This window comes from Puma concolor, chromosome B2 (genome assembly GCF_028749965.1).
Source record: "Puma concolor isolate L17-30 chromosome B2, mPumCon1.1.hap2, whole genome shotgun sequence".
Lineage (NCBI taxonomy): Eukaryota > Metazoa > Chordata > Mammalia > Carnivora > Felidae > Puma > Puma concolor.
The window spans coordinates 77,236,277-77,248,513 of NC_141671.1; the positions used below are offsets into that span (position 1 = coordinate 77,236,277).

The window sequence follows — 12,237 nt, forward strand, 5'->3', positions numbered from 1 at the left end:
TCCTTCCTTTTCCGCTTTGAATTTCTCAACCTCTCTCTTCAGCAATACCCTGAGTCTTCTTTGCCACCATGTGGGCAGCTGCAAGGAAGCGTGGCAAATGTGGGAGGGGGTTTTAGTGGAGGAACTGGAGCATGTTTGGGCCAGGGAATCCTACAGTCTGTGCAGAGAGCTGGGAGGCATTCGAGTTATATGAGAGGATGAGGAAACAGGATGGTAGGCTCAGCCAAGATCCCAGCAGGGACCATCATTCCACCAGATTCTGCCTCTTAGCCAAGTCTCTGTGAAGCTGTTCTCTGTGGACACGCAAGTCTTTTGTGTATGACCTCAGAATGGATGCTATGGGGGATCCTGAAGTAAACAAACGGTTACTTCAACTCCATTCTTTCAAACCTGAGAGCCCCACTGATGGCCCCTAAGCATAGAGGTAAAGATCCTCCTGGTTTCCCCTGTCACCATGGCATCCAGAGCCAGGCCTGAGATCAACTGTTTGGTCTGAGCTCAGTTCTGTCTCTTTCTTGTGCCCCGCTATGTGATGCCATGTACGAACTTGCTTCTCAGTCCCACTGTGGCTCTGTTAGTTTAGGCGTCCTTGGCATCAGACTCGGAGATCTGATGACCCCTCTAGATGGCCGCTTATACCTTTCTGCTTTTTGGAGTGCAGGTACTCCTACACTAAGGCATTGGGAGACTTCTGGTATTAAAATATGATACAACTTTTTTTATATCATACTCTTATTTTTACCCAAAGAAAACACTTTGACCAAGCGTGTCTGTCTGTCCTGTGAAACATATAACATTGGTTCCTGATTTGCACTTTCCTTAGGCCAAATTGTATGCTCACCTATACAGAAGAGTTCTGGCTGCAGTTGACAACTACTTTGTTTGAAGTTTCGTGTATTGCTTATAAGATTTGCACTAAAAAATCCTGAATTCCTTATTTAAAATATACATTCAAAAAAGAAGTCATGGGACCCATGGCCTAATTTTAAACTTTATATGAACTTTGTATTAAAAGTTTGCATGACAATGTTAAAATTGATTATGCAGTTACCTCTCAGCCTTAGGAATAATAGGTAAATCATAACTTTCTAGTCCCTTGTTTTCCCATCTTCAAAACAAAATACGTTTAGGGGGAGTTTTTCAGTTTGCAAAGTGTTTTCCACATGTTCTTTCTTTAATCCTCTAGAAGTTTAGGCTAGATGGTTTATAAGTTCCAACTTTAAACTTCTGTTAGTCTCTGGTGATACTTCTATTATAGGATAAAGACTGGAAGGTGGTTTCTAACAACAGAAACAGTAGAATGAACCGACACCATGCAGTGGAGTGATGTCCAAACGCTGTTCATAAAGTCCTTGTATCTTTAGATAGCACTTTAAAAAAATCACCATATGGTGCTCAGGCTTTTTGTTTAAAGGGTCAGAGACTCATCATCTGGGGGTTCCAAAGTGGAGGAGACAGTCTGTCAGTGCCCTGGGAGCCAGAGCAGCTGAGCATTTGAAGTCACGCAGCCACCCACATAGTGCCAAATTTGCCACGATGGAATCGTCTGTGCAAGCTCTGAAAGAGAACACAAAGAATATGACACCTGTCCTCTCGTTTATTCCCTTTCTTTCAGCATCTTTTTCACTAATCACCTCTGAACCGCATCAGTACAAGAAATAAACACTGGCAGAGACCAGCCTCCGGCAGAACACTCAAAGACTCTCTCCAAAATGTGTCTTGAAAATAATACCCAGATTAAGCCTAAAGACCAGGCTGTTCTCTTTGTTGTTGCAAGCTTTTCGAAAATGTTCATTTCCTTAATGTGATAAGAAGCTGAAACGTTTTCAAAGAAATCAGAATTTGGTCAGGATCAATAGACTGATGGCCAGCACTTTAGGAAATATTTGTACTGCAAGTGGAGCTCAAGCTCCTCATTCTGATTCGGAAAATCATTTAATCAGTATTGTGGTGGTATAAGGAATTTTTGAGGTGGTATAAGGAATGCATGCATATGGGGTTTTTCTCACTAAGGAAAGACTTCTACAGTCTAAAAACATTGACTGTAATTCTAGTAGCATGGACACAGAACTGAAAAACAAATTTTTTTTTCCTTGAAAATTCATAGAGGAATATTGAGTTCTTTTGAAGCTCAGGATTATTCCCTAACTATTGTGTGTGTTACTAATTCTACATTCTGTCCAACTATGTGAGGAGTTCTCTTAAGAACTGGAGCAAAGTCTCAATGGCTGACTCATCTTCGGGTTTGGATTACATGTGTGGGGTTGTGTTGTGGATGGGGCTTTCTGGAATAGCAACACTCCATCAAAAACACAGTGGCACACCTGTACTCCAAATGGTTGAATAAGACAAAACATATGACATCAAAACGCTGGGAATCATATTAAAAAGAAAAAGAAGGATGCTGGCTGTAGTGAAGATAAAGACAGCACCAAAGCACTAATAGACATGAAGAGTCAAGAGTTTTATGTGTGTTACTCATGAAATGATTTATCTGTCATTTAACCTCTGTTCATAAGCCATGTTTGTTCTGCCTGATGTTGACATGAACACTGTATACATTGCGTATGAAAAGTTGCTCATTTGAACGTTCCATCAATTATCACAAGTCACAGGATGAGAAATGACTACTGCTTATCTTTCCAGAGGCTCTAAAATACCACAAAGAAGGTAACAAAGGCTTCTTCTGGAATTTTCAATGGTAACTGATGGTGTACAATAGGTTTTGTTAGTGGAAGGAAGGATGTTACAAATTCATGTTGAATATTAAAAGAAAGAATTTATGTCATTGTTGTTCACATAAAACTTTCACAAATTACCTTCCCAATCTAATGAATTCTTATTTAGACCCCTTAGAGGAAAGGGTTGAACTTTCAATTTCACGTAGTTTATTTTGTATGAATCTAATGTAAAACAAATGTAACAGTAATTTTTCTATCTGTTTGCATAATCATCTTTACTTAATTGACTGCAAGAAATTGTTCTTGCATGTAAAGAAGGACAAACAGGGCAAATGTAAAAATAGAACTTCTGATAGGTAAAAGTTTATTTCTCTCAAAAATTAATTTTTGATAAATAAGTTTGAATTTCTGTTCACTGAAACTTATTATATTATAGACCTTTTGTGTTATCTACACAGATTTATATTGCTTTTCCTTCTTAGATAGACAATAGGAGCTCATTGCTTATTGGATAATATGCCTATATTGCATTTTTTTTCAAAGCAAGCCTCTATTTTGAGATTACAGTGGATTTCTATTCTAATTAGCTACTTTGTCCTCATGCATCATACCCATGAGATAGCTGTTTATCAATTCTAGCCCTGCTCCTTACTGCGGTCTAAAACATGGTGACTGAAATTAACACCAGAGTTTGAAAACCCGGCTTTCTAGTAAACTACACGCAGACTGACCGGTTCCACGCAGAAGACCAAGGTTTGGCATTACACACAGACTTTTGCTGGAAATACCACAAGAGAAATGATTATTAAAAACACTAACTACATTTTATATTGGGCACTCAGGAAACACAATCATAGCATCTAACTTGGAAGTTTGGTGCCACCATGGTCTTTATTGAGAAACATGTGGCTGACAATTGAGAAGCTGGGAAATATTGTGTGGATTAAAGGAAATAAATTAAGAGCTGAGTTATATAAATCTTGAGGGCTCGTTGCACCTGGAATCATTTTCATGGCAGTACATACAATTGGTCTTTCTCCTCTTTAAAGTATCCTGGCTGCAGAATGAAAATTGCTGTTTTGAGTAAGTACTATACAAATCTTTCGTTTGGCCACTTGAAAAAGGATTTTTTTTTTTTTTATTGGAAAACATTTTTTTTTCCTGAGATTTACAAGAAGTACCATAGTATTTTTGGTAGAGGTTACCAAATTCTTCTGTCACACATCTTTAATCCAGGGCCAACCTTCTCTCCTTGTGCATTTTTCTTTAGCTTTCACCAAATACATTTAATTTAGCCTATGCTTAATGTTCTCAGAAAATTTGGGGAGTTGACACAGACTGAGTTTGGTAGAGACAATCTGCATATGGTATACAAAGTTTTAGGCATTTTAAAAGAGGTGGTTTTGAGGACACTTAACATACTGAATTTGTCTGTAGGACAAGAGAAACATTAGTTTCCCTTCATACTATGTTTAGGGAGAAAAATAAAAAGATAATAATATTGCCATTTTTGATCTCCCACCGAACCATAGCATACTTCTAAGTATTCTATGTACATTATCCAATAATGTGAGCATTTATTGGGCATTTAATAAATGCCCAAACTCTAGCTAAAGCCCTTTAAGTATATTAACTCCCTGAATCCTTACCAGGAATCTGATTAGGTAAGTATTTTGTTATTTCACTTTGCAGAGGAAGAAACTGAAGCAGACAGAATTTGGAGCTCTTAAGCAGTTTCTAGCTTGCTTGCCTATACTACTCTATTCTCTTACTCAATATCTATAATATCCTGCAAGATGGGCGTAATTATTCTTTTTGCATACACATGAGGACAGAGGAAGTTCAGCAACTGAGTTGCTTCCCCCAGAATATAGCACTCTATAGCTGGTAGAGCCAGAATTCAGCCCAGGACTGAATGATGCCAAAGCTTGTGCTTCTCCGTCACAAGAGCTACGCTTTTTCTGGAAGCCTAAATCAACACCTTTAGAGAGCTTGCCTACGATTGTGTGACTGGGAAGGCTCTGGGGCCACAATCTGAAGTCAGTGTGGCAAGGGCACTGCGGTCTGTCCAGAGCGGTAGCCCATACACATGGTTCCAATTGGCCTCCGTACCCATGCTGCAGGGTCAGTGCTCAGAATGAATTGGGAATTTCAGAGTGGTTTGCTTCCCAGAGTGGACATGCGCCTTCAGACAGGCTCTTTGTGGAAATCCCGCTGGGGCTTCCACATAACATACATATTTGTAATGCCTTCCCCTGCCTCAGGCTACAAGGGTGCTTTGTAGTCAGAACCTAGTTCATTTTAGTATCCCATCTGGTCTTTGGTGGAGCACATTGGAGAAAGTGAACTATAGATTAACCTCCAAGCCAGAAAATATTTTTATGGTTCCCATTTCCATAGGGTCACAAGGGTGTATGAGAATAGAATGCTTGGCAGGAAGTAAAAATCCATACTCTCAGAAATATTCTTCTTTCTAGTTTTGACTCTATCTCTTTAGACTCAGATACTTGTAAGATAAGAAACTACAAGCAGGGACCAGCATGGAAAGCATCACACTGTTCCTATGGCAGTGGGTTGGAGAGAAAAACCTGCATATCCCAGGCTCTTCATGTTCAAGTCATATAGACATACAATTTCAATAATTGCCCGTGTAGGAGTATTATTTTTATATTACGGGGCTTTCTCTCAATTTGGAGGATTAAAATGACCAAATATAATAAAACATACATTAGCGGTATTCTTTATATTCTTTTGTGAATACAAATGTGCACACTGTTGATATGGCTCTTGCTAGTTTACATAATTTTCCAATTTTGTGAGCACCATAAGGTTTGTGCTCCCAGCTGTCTTTCTTAGGAGGAATCAGCTCATGGATTGAGTGCCTAGTTTTCCCTCTTTTACAAGGTGGAGATTAATGTAGTTATCTACAAGTTAAATCTGGCAAACGCAAATAAGCTAAGTCATGTGACTCTGGCTCCCTTGCAGTTGAGATCATGAGCCCACCATGACCAGAAATCTTATAGATTGACCCAGAGTTCTTGACCCTGGGTGTGTAGGTCCATAAGCTGATGAAACTGAAAGCAAAATTTTGTGTCTGTTAATTGTGGGAGAAAGGGCTGTAGCATTCACCAGAGTCTGCACAAGGTGTAGAGCCCACAAAGTGGGAGACAGATACATGAAAATCCCGCTAACATTCCTTTCTTTCTGTCAGTCAGATTCCAAGGTGGCGAAAGCAACAACATAACAATAAGAAACACATATAAATAATTTCTTTTTAAAAAATGTTTCCTCTGGCTTGCCCAGGTAGCACAGTAGGTTGACTAGTCGACTCTTGATTTTGTGTCAGATTCTGAACCTGGTTGTGGGATCCAGCCCTGCATTGGGTGCCACGCTGAGTGTGAAGCCTGCTTGGTATTCCCTTTCTTTCTCGCTCTGCCCCTTTCCCCTGCTCTCTCTCTGTCTCTCAAATATAAATAAATAAATAAATAAATAAATAAATAAATATTTCCTCACAGATAATGCTATTATTCTTTTTGTATGCAGAAGGTTTTGTGTGTCAATATGGGGATGTCTACTTCTTTTTCATGTGAAAAACATAACATAAAAATTCTGCAAATAATACATAAAGTAAGTCTATCACTGGCATAGAACCCTTCAGCTATTTCTTAGCTGGAAATGAAACATATTCATTGATGTTTCTATACAACATATGTTGAATGATTCAGACATCATTTATAAATAGCTACTGAAGGGTGCCTGGGTGACTCAGTCAGTTGAGCATCCAACTCTTGATTTTGGCTTAGGTCATGATCTCAGAGTTTCATAAGTTGGAGCCCTGCATGGGGCTCTGCACTGACAGTACGGAGCCTGCATGGGATTCTCTCTGCCCCTCCCCTGCTCCTGCTCTCTCTATCTCTCTAAAAATAAATACACTTTAAATAAATAAATAAATAAATAAATAAATAAATAAATAAATAGCTACTGATGATATATAGTAGAAAACCTACTTCGAATTTTGAATTTGGATCTTTTCCTGAGCTGGCGATATGTGGTACGATCCTCTCGTGAGGCTGAGTAGGGGCAGTGAGGCGCATTTCCCACCAAGGGCAAACAACCAACACACTTACACTCTGTGCCCATATAAACACTCTGTTTTTCATATTTTACATATGAAAATACAAAGATCAGAGCAGTTAGGTGACTTACATAAGATCACACAGGTGGTAGTTGTTGAGAAGGAGAGTCCCAGGCAAGGCTGAGTCCCTGGCTGAGTTCAAAGCATTCCTTAGGACAAAACTTGGTGATGAGCCCCTGTCTCTGGACATCCTGGCTCCTGCTTCCTCTAAGACCTTCTGGGGAAAGCGAGCCATGGACCACAGAAAGATAGAGCATTTCTCTTGCAGTGTGATTTTCATCATGGCCATTTCCAAAGCATTTGAACTGGAATTAGTTGCTGCATTGAGCCACCGTGAACTTGCATGTCCCTCCAGGGAGACCCCAGCCTTAAGAGATGATTGCAATTGGTCCCAGGAGGAGCCTTCAATTCATCATTGGTCTTTCCAATTTGTGCTGTCCATAGGAATCCAGGACAGTAAAGAGCTAAATAAAACCTGCTGTCTGAATGGAGGAACCTACATGCTGGGGTCTTTCTTTGCCTGCCCCCCTCCTTCTATGGCTGGAACTGTGAGCATGATTCACACAAAGACAACTGTGAGTCTGTGCTCCCATGACACCTGGCTCTCCAAGAGATGTTCCATGTGTAAATGCTGGTGCGGCCAACTTCACTGCTTTCCTCAGACATTTCTACCGGGGTGTGAGGCCCATGTGATGGATGAGCACTTCCTGGTTTCCAGGACTCCAGAATTAATAAGCATCTTTGGGCACCACTTTTTTGATAGCTGGCATCTGCCTTGCTATCCAAAGTTACTGTTGGGGCGCCTGGGTGGCTCAGTCAGTTAAGCGTCCGACTTCAGCTCAGGTTGTGATCTTGCATTTTATAAGTTTGAGCCCTGAGTCAGGCTCTGTGCTGACAGCTCAGAGCCTGGAGTCTGCTTCAGATTCTGTGTCTCCCTCTATCTCTGCCCCACCCCTGCTTGTGTCTCTCTCTCAAAAATAAACATAAAATTTTTTTTTAAATTCAAAGTTACTGTTAAAGGACACTTGCATATGCAATATTTGTCATACAATTTCATAACCTGTAAAGGCTGTCACTCCAATTCCCTAACTGGGAGATAATCATTTGTTAGTTGCCTCGCAATATTGGACAGATTTTCATCATGGTCCCTAACATTTCCCTAACATTTCTTAAAGTACAAACTACTTTCCTCTGCCCTGCCCTCTCCAAAAAACTTTTTTTTAAAAAAAGCCAGCCATATCTACATTGTGACCAAGTTCTATGTTTCTTAATACATGTAGCTCTACCAAGGGTTTTTTCTTCTTATTTTCCTTTAAACAAGTGAACTCTATCTTCAGATCATTAAAGGCTGCTCCTAACATGGAATTGAGGCTAAAGCTTTGGGTAGAGAGTTGATCAAAATCAATCAAGAACTCATCTTTAAAAGGAAAGGAAAGGAAGCCTCTGTAAAGTGAGCAGATGAGAGGGCAGGGGGCAGATATTAGAGGTGAGGGACAGGACACTGAAGTATTGGAAGTGCGCATGTGTACCAGGGATACTAGAAAAGAGGAAGCAAATGGGGAAGAAATTGGGCAAACCAAAATGGATTACCTGGTTGATGATTAGATGGGTCTGAGAAGCAAATTAAAAAGCTAAGTTGGAAGGCAAGTTTCTATCTATAGAAAGCTATAGAAGACAAGGACACCCCTTTCTTCTCAATGCTTGGCAAAGAGATTGAAGTGTCTTTGGAAAAAAAAATTCTATCTAAATTTCCCCAACAAGGGAGCTTAATAAATTAGGTTTTCTCCGTACCTTGCAAGTATTTTAACTGTTGTAAAAGAGAGAACACTCACAGTATATTTGGTTGTAAACCAAGTGATATAACTACGTATTGTAAAACCCATTGTTTAAATACATTGTGCATGTAAATATGCCCAATAAAACTGGAAAACATTTTGAAAAAAAAAAATTTTTAGAGATCACACAGCTGGTAAATGATAGAGTTGGGATTTAGCCTGAGGTGATTTTGGATCTCACACTCTTGTGCTTCTCACTGCCTCACCCAAGTGTGATGCGGCCCCCTCCACTGGAGGGTATCTTTCCTCTCTCTCCAACAATGCGGTAGTCATTCTGTCAATATCCATCGTTCTGGTTCTCTTTTCCATGTATCCATTGGTGATAACTGTCTTCTTCTGACTGACATATCCTTTCTTCAGCCATATCAACACCCGTAATCAGCTACGGTGAAGTCCGCATCCCAGAGCCACTCCCTTCTCTCTAAGTTAGGTATCTGTAGTCTGCAACTTTGGATTCCTATTTTGGAATTTTGCTACTAGAAGATGTTTGTTCTTCATCCCCAGGTTCTTAGGTTTACTCCCCCCCCCCCCCCCCCCGTGCTTCGTCCACAGAAAAGTAACACTAGAGGCAGTTTGGGGAGGTGGAACAAAAATGAACATTCTGTGTAGACAGTAAAAAAATGAGGCAAAGACAAGAGCTTCAGGCTTTAATGAAAACAGAGAAAATGAGAAATGAATTAATAAAAATTGGGGGCCTTATATAGGTACTCACTTAGCAAGTAAATCAATCAACAGACATGACCCAAGGTTGCCCTTGGCAGCAGAGCTATAAAGATGAATTGAGGGAGCTTGCAAGCGTGTAGGGGGAACAATCACGTAGATATATCATACTGCTGTGTGGTCAATGCTCGGAGAGAAGGGTGTACATAGTGCAAATGGCATGCAGGGCGCCAACTCCAATAGTTTTAAAAATTAAGAGTGGGGACTGAAAATTGACTGAGATGACACCATATGTTTTTATAGTACTTTATAGTTTTAAAGTGTGTTTGCATGCATTATTTGTTTGCTCTTCCTCAAGCACTTAGAGATAGAACAGATTATCTCTAATAAGTGAGGAAACATAAGAGACTTTCCCCATCTCATGTTCCTAGGTCCACGCCTTCTGTTTCCCATGACACCATCTTCCCTTTATGGCATTTAAATATGACGCCACTGGTGCTAATTAGAAAATGGGAGAACCTTGGTTGTTGTTTTATTTTCCTTTTTAAAAAAGAATAAATATTAAATTGGTTTGGACATGAACACTTCTTAACATTTTCCATAATGCCTGCACAGTGCTTATGACAAAATTGCAGCCTGACTAGCGGAGTGATCTTGCTAATATTGAATGCGGATGAAAAAGCCTCTGTCAGTCAAAGCCTAATGTGTCTAAGGGATAGAATTTGTCTTTCCTTTGAAATTTTAAGGAATATTTTTCATGGTTAAAGGTTAAAGCTTGTCTCATTGGTTTCCTTTAAAAATATGTTTTCTAACTTGGGCTCTGTGTGTTATTATAACAAATAAAAACATTGGGAAAAGCTCTGGATGTGCTTTTTCCTTTAGATAAGTGTTATGCTACTAGACCATATGACATCATACTTGGCTCTAATGTTTGGAAACCAGACAGTATAAAAGATGGCAAGTTCTAGTAGCCATGTCATAACAGGGGATGAAATATAAAACAAGACTGACAAGAAGTTTGAGGAAACTATTTTTTAAATTGTGCATTTATCATGACAGTTTTGGGGTTAATCTCTGGAACCAGCACAAGGGTGAATGAGGTAATAGTTGCACATGTTATGGATAAGATAACCAAAGGGGGGAAAAGCCCATTTCCAGGCTAATGTGCAGCTAAGATTATGTGCCTGATGGCTGGAAACTGTTGTGTGGTTAGGATAATACACTGTTCAAAAAAAAAAAAAAATGATGGTGATGGAATGGTGAGCAATCACATTGGATCTGAAGCTTTCTGAATGGGGGCAGGAAACAGAGTAGGCTGGAACACAGCAAGAGAAAGATTTGGGAAGCAAGAAAATAGGAGGTAAACTGCAAGACCCCCTCCCAGAAATGACATTATAAGGGTTGGTAATTAAAACTTCACTGAAAAGTGAAATCTAATGATAAAACCAGCTTAATGCTGTTCACGTGTACATTAGGGTAGGAGAGGAGATTGCAACATCGATTCCCATTCCTGACTACCCAGATGTTATTCCCATCACAGAAATGTTCAGAGGTCTTGTTTGGACCCACTTTGTTTTATTCCGTGGCTTTGAGGAAGGGGAAAGAAAGCACTGCAAAGGACGTGTTGACTGAAATGCACCATTAATTTCATGTCTCTTTTGTAAAAAGCACTTTTAAAGTGTGCCAAGATATTTTAAGTGTTTCAACAACATGCTTTTGTGACAATAGAGAAATGAGGGTGCACTTTCATGGTATCAATAAAAATATCTTAGTAATTTACGGAGTTGGACTAAACTCTAAACTCGGTCACAGGGAAGCTCTTTCAGTGTGAACAGAGATAGCAGCAACCTCTATTTTGTTCCTGAGCCACTGAGATCGGCATAAACATGCTCTCTGATTGCTTCTGCAATCTGAAGTCTTGGTTGCCAGGGGGCTTGAGTTTTCTGGAGGGCCTCCATTTTTGGAACTCTCGTCTTTTCCCTCCCCAACAGACCCCAAATTTACAAGCTTTGAGGTCTTAGAAGGAAAGCAAAAAAAAGCATATTTGTTTCTTTCTTAACTGGTGTAGGTTTCCAGATGGTATTAGAAGCTATTACTGGCTGAGAAGAAACATTTGTTTGTGTCTCAGTCTTGTCCTTGGGTCCACAAATTTGGCAAATGGCTCACTTTGAATATCTAAGCAAATAAACAAAGCATTTTCAGTATTTGCTGACACTCATTATCCTATCCTCAAACTTTGCCAGATGCAAACACCAAAGGCCAGTATCTCTAGGTTTTGTTCTATTCAGAATCTCTTTAGAGAATTGCACCAGTGAGAACTCCATATCTGATTCTTTGTATTAATATATCTGTGGACATGTGATTCTACTGGTTGCTTGCTGATGAGTTAAGTTGCATATGTCTTGTTGACTGAATCCTGCAATGTCATGCCAGTGCGGCACTTTCACATGAATGTCACATTACTTGAAAGTTTCTACAATTCCAGTCATGGTGGGAGGCAGTCTAATAGGCAAAGATGTTTTCGAGAGAAAAGTATCCACAATATTATGGAGGTATTGAGGAATGCACGTACCACTTTTCTTTCTTTTTTTTTTTTTTTTTTTTAAATTTTTTTTTCAACGTTTATTTATTTTTGGGACAGAGAGAGACAGAGCATGAACGGGCGAGGGGCAGAGAGAGAGGGAGACACAGAATCGGAAACAGGCTCCAGGCTCCGAGCCATCGGCCCAGAGCCTGACACGGGGCTCGAACTCACGGACCGCGATATCGTGACCTGGCTGAAGTCGGACGCTTAACCGACTGCGCCACCCAGGAGCCCCATCACGTACCACTTTTCAAGTCTGTTGCTGCAAGAGAAATAATGAAGGAAGCAATGAGGCTTGATGGAAAGAGATAAATATGGCCTTCAAGGTCCACGGGTGTATGG

At 40.0% G+C, this 12,237-nt stretch overlaps 1 pseudogene; it reads left to right on the forward strand.

Annotated features, from left to right (window-relative positions):
- Nucleotides 1-7,049: 7,049 nt before the first annotated feature.
- LOC112862721 (protein CRIPTO3-like) lies at nucleotides 7,050-10,943 on the forward strand (annotated as a pseudogene).
- Nucleotides 10,944-12,237: the final 1,294 nt, after the last annotated feature.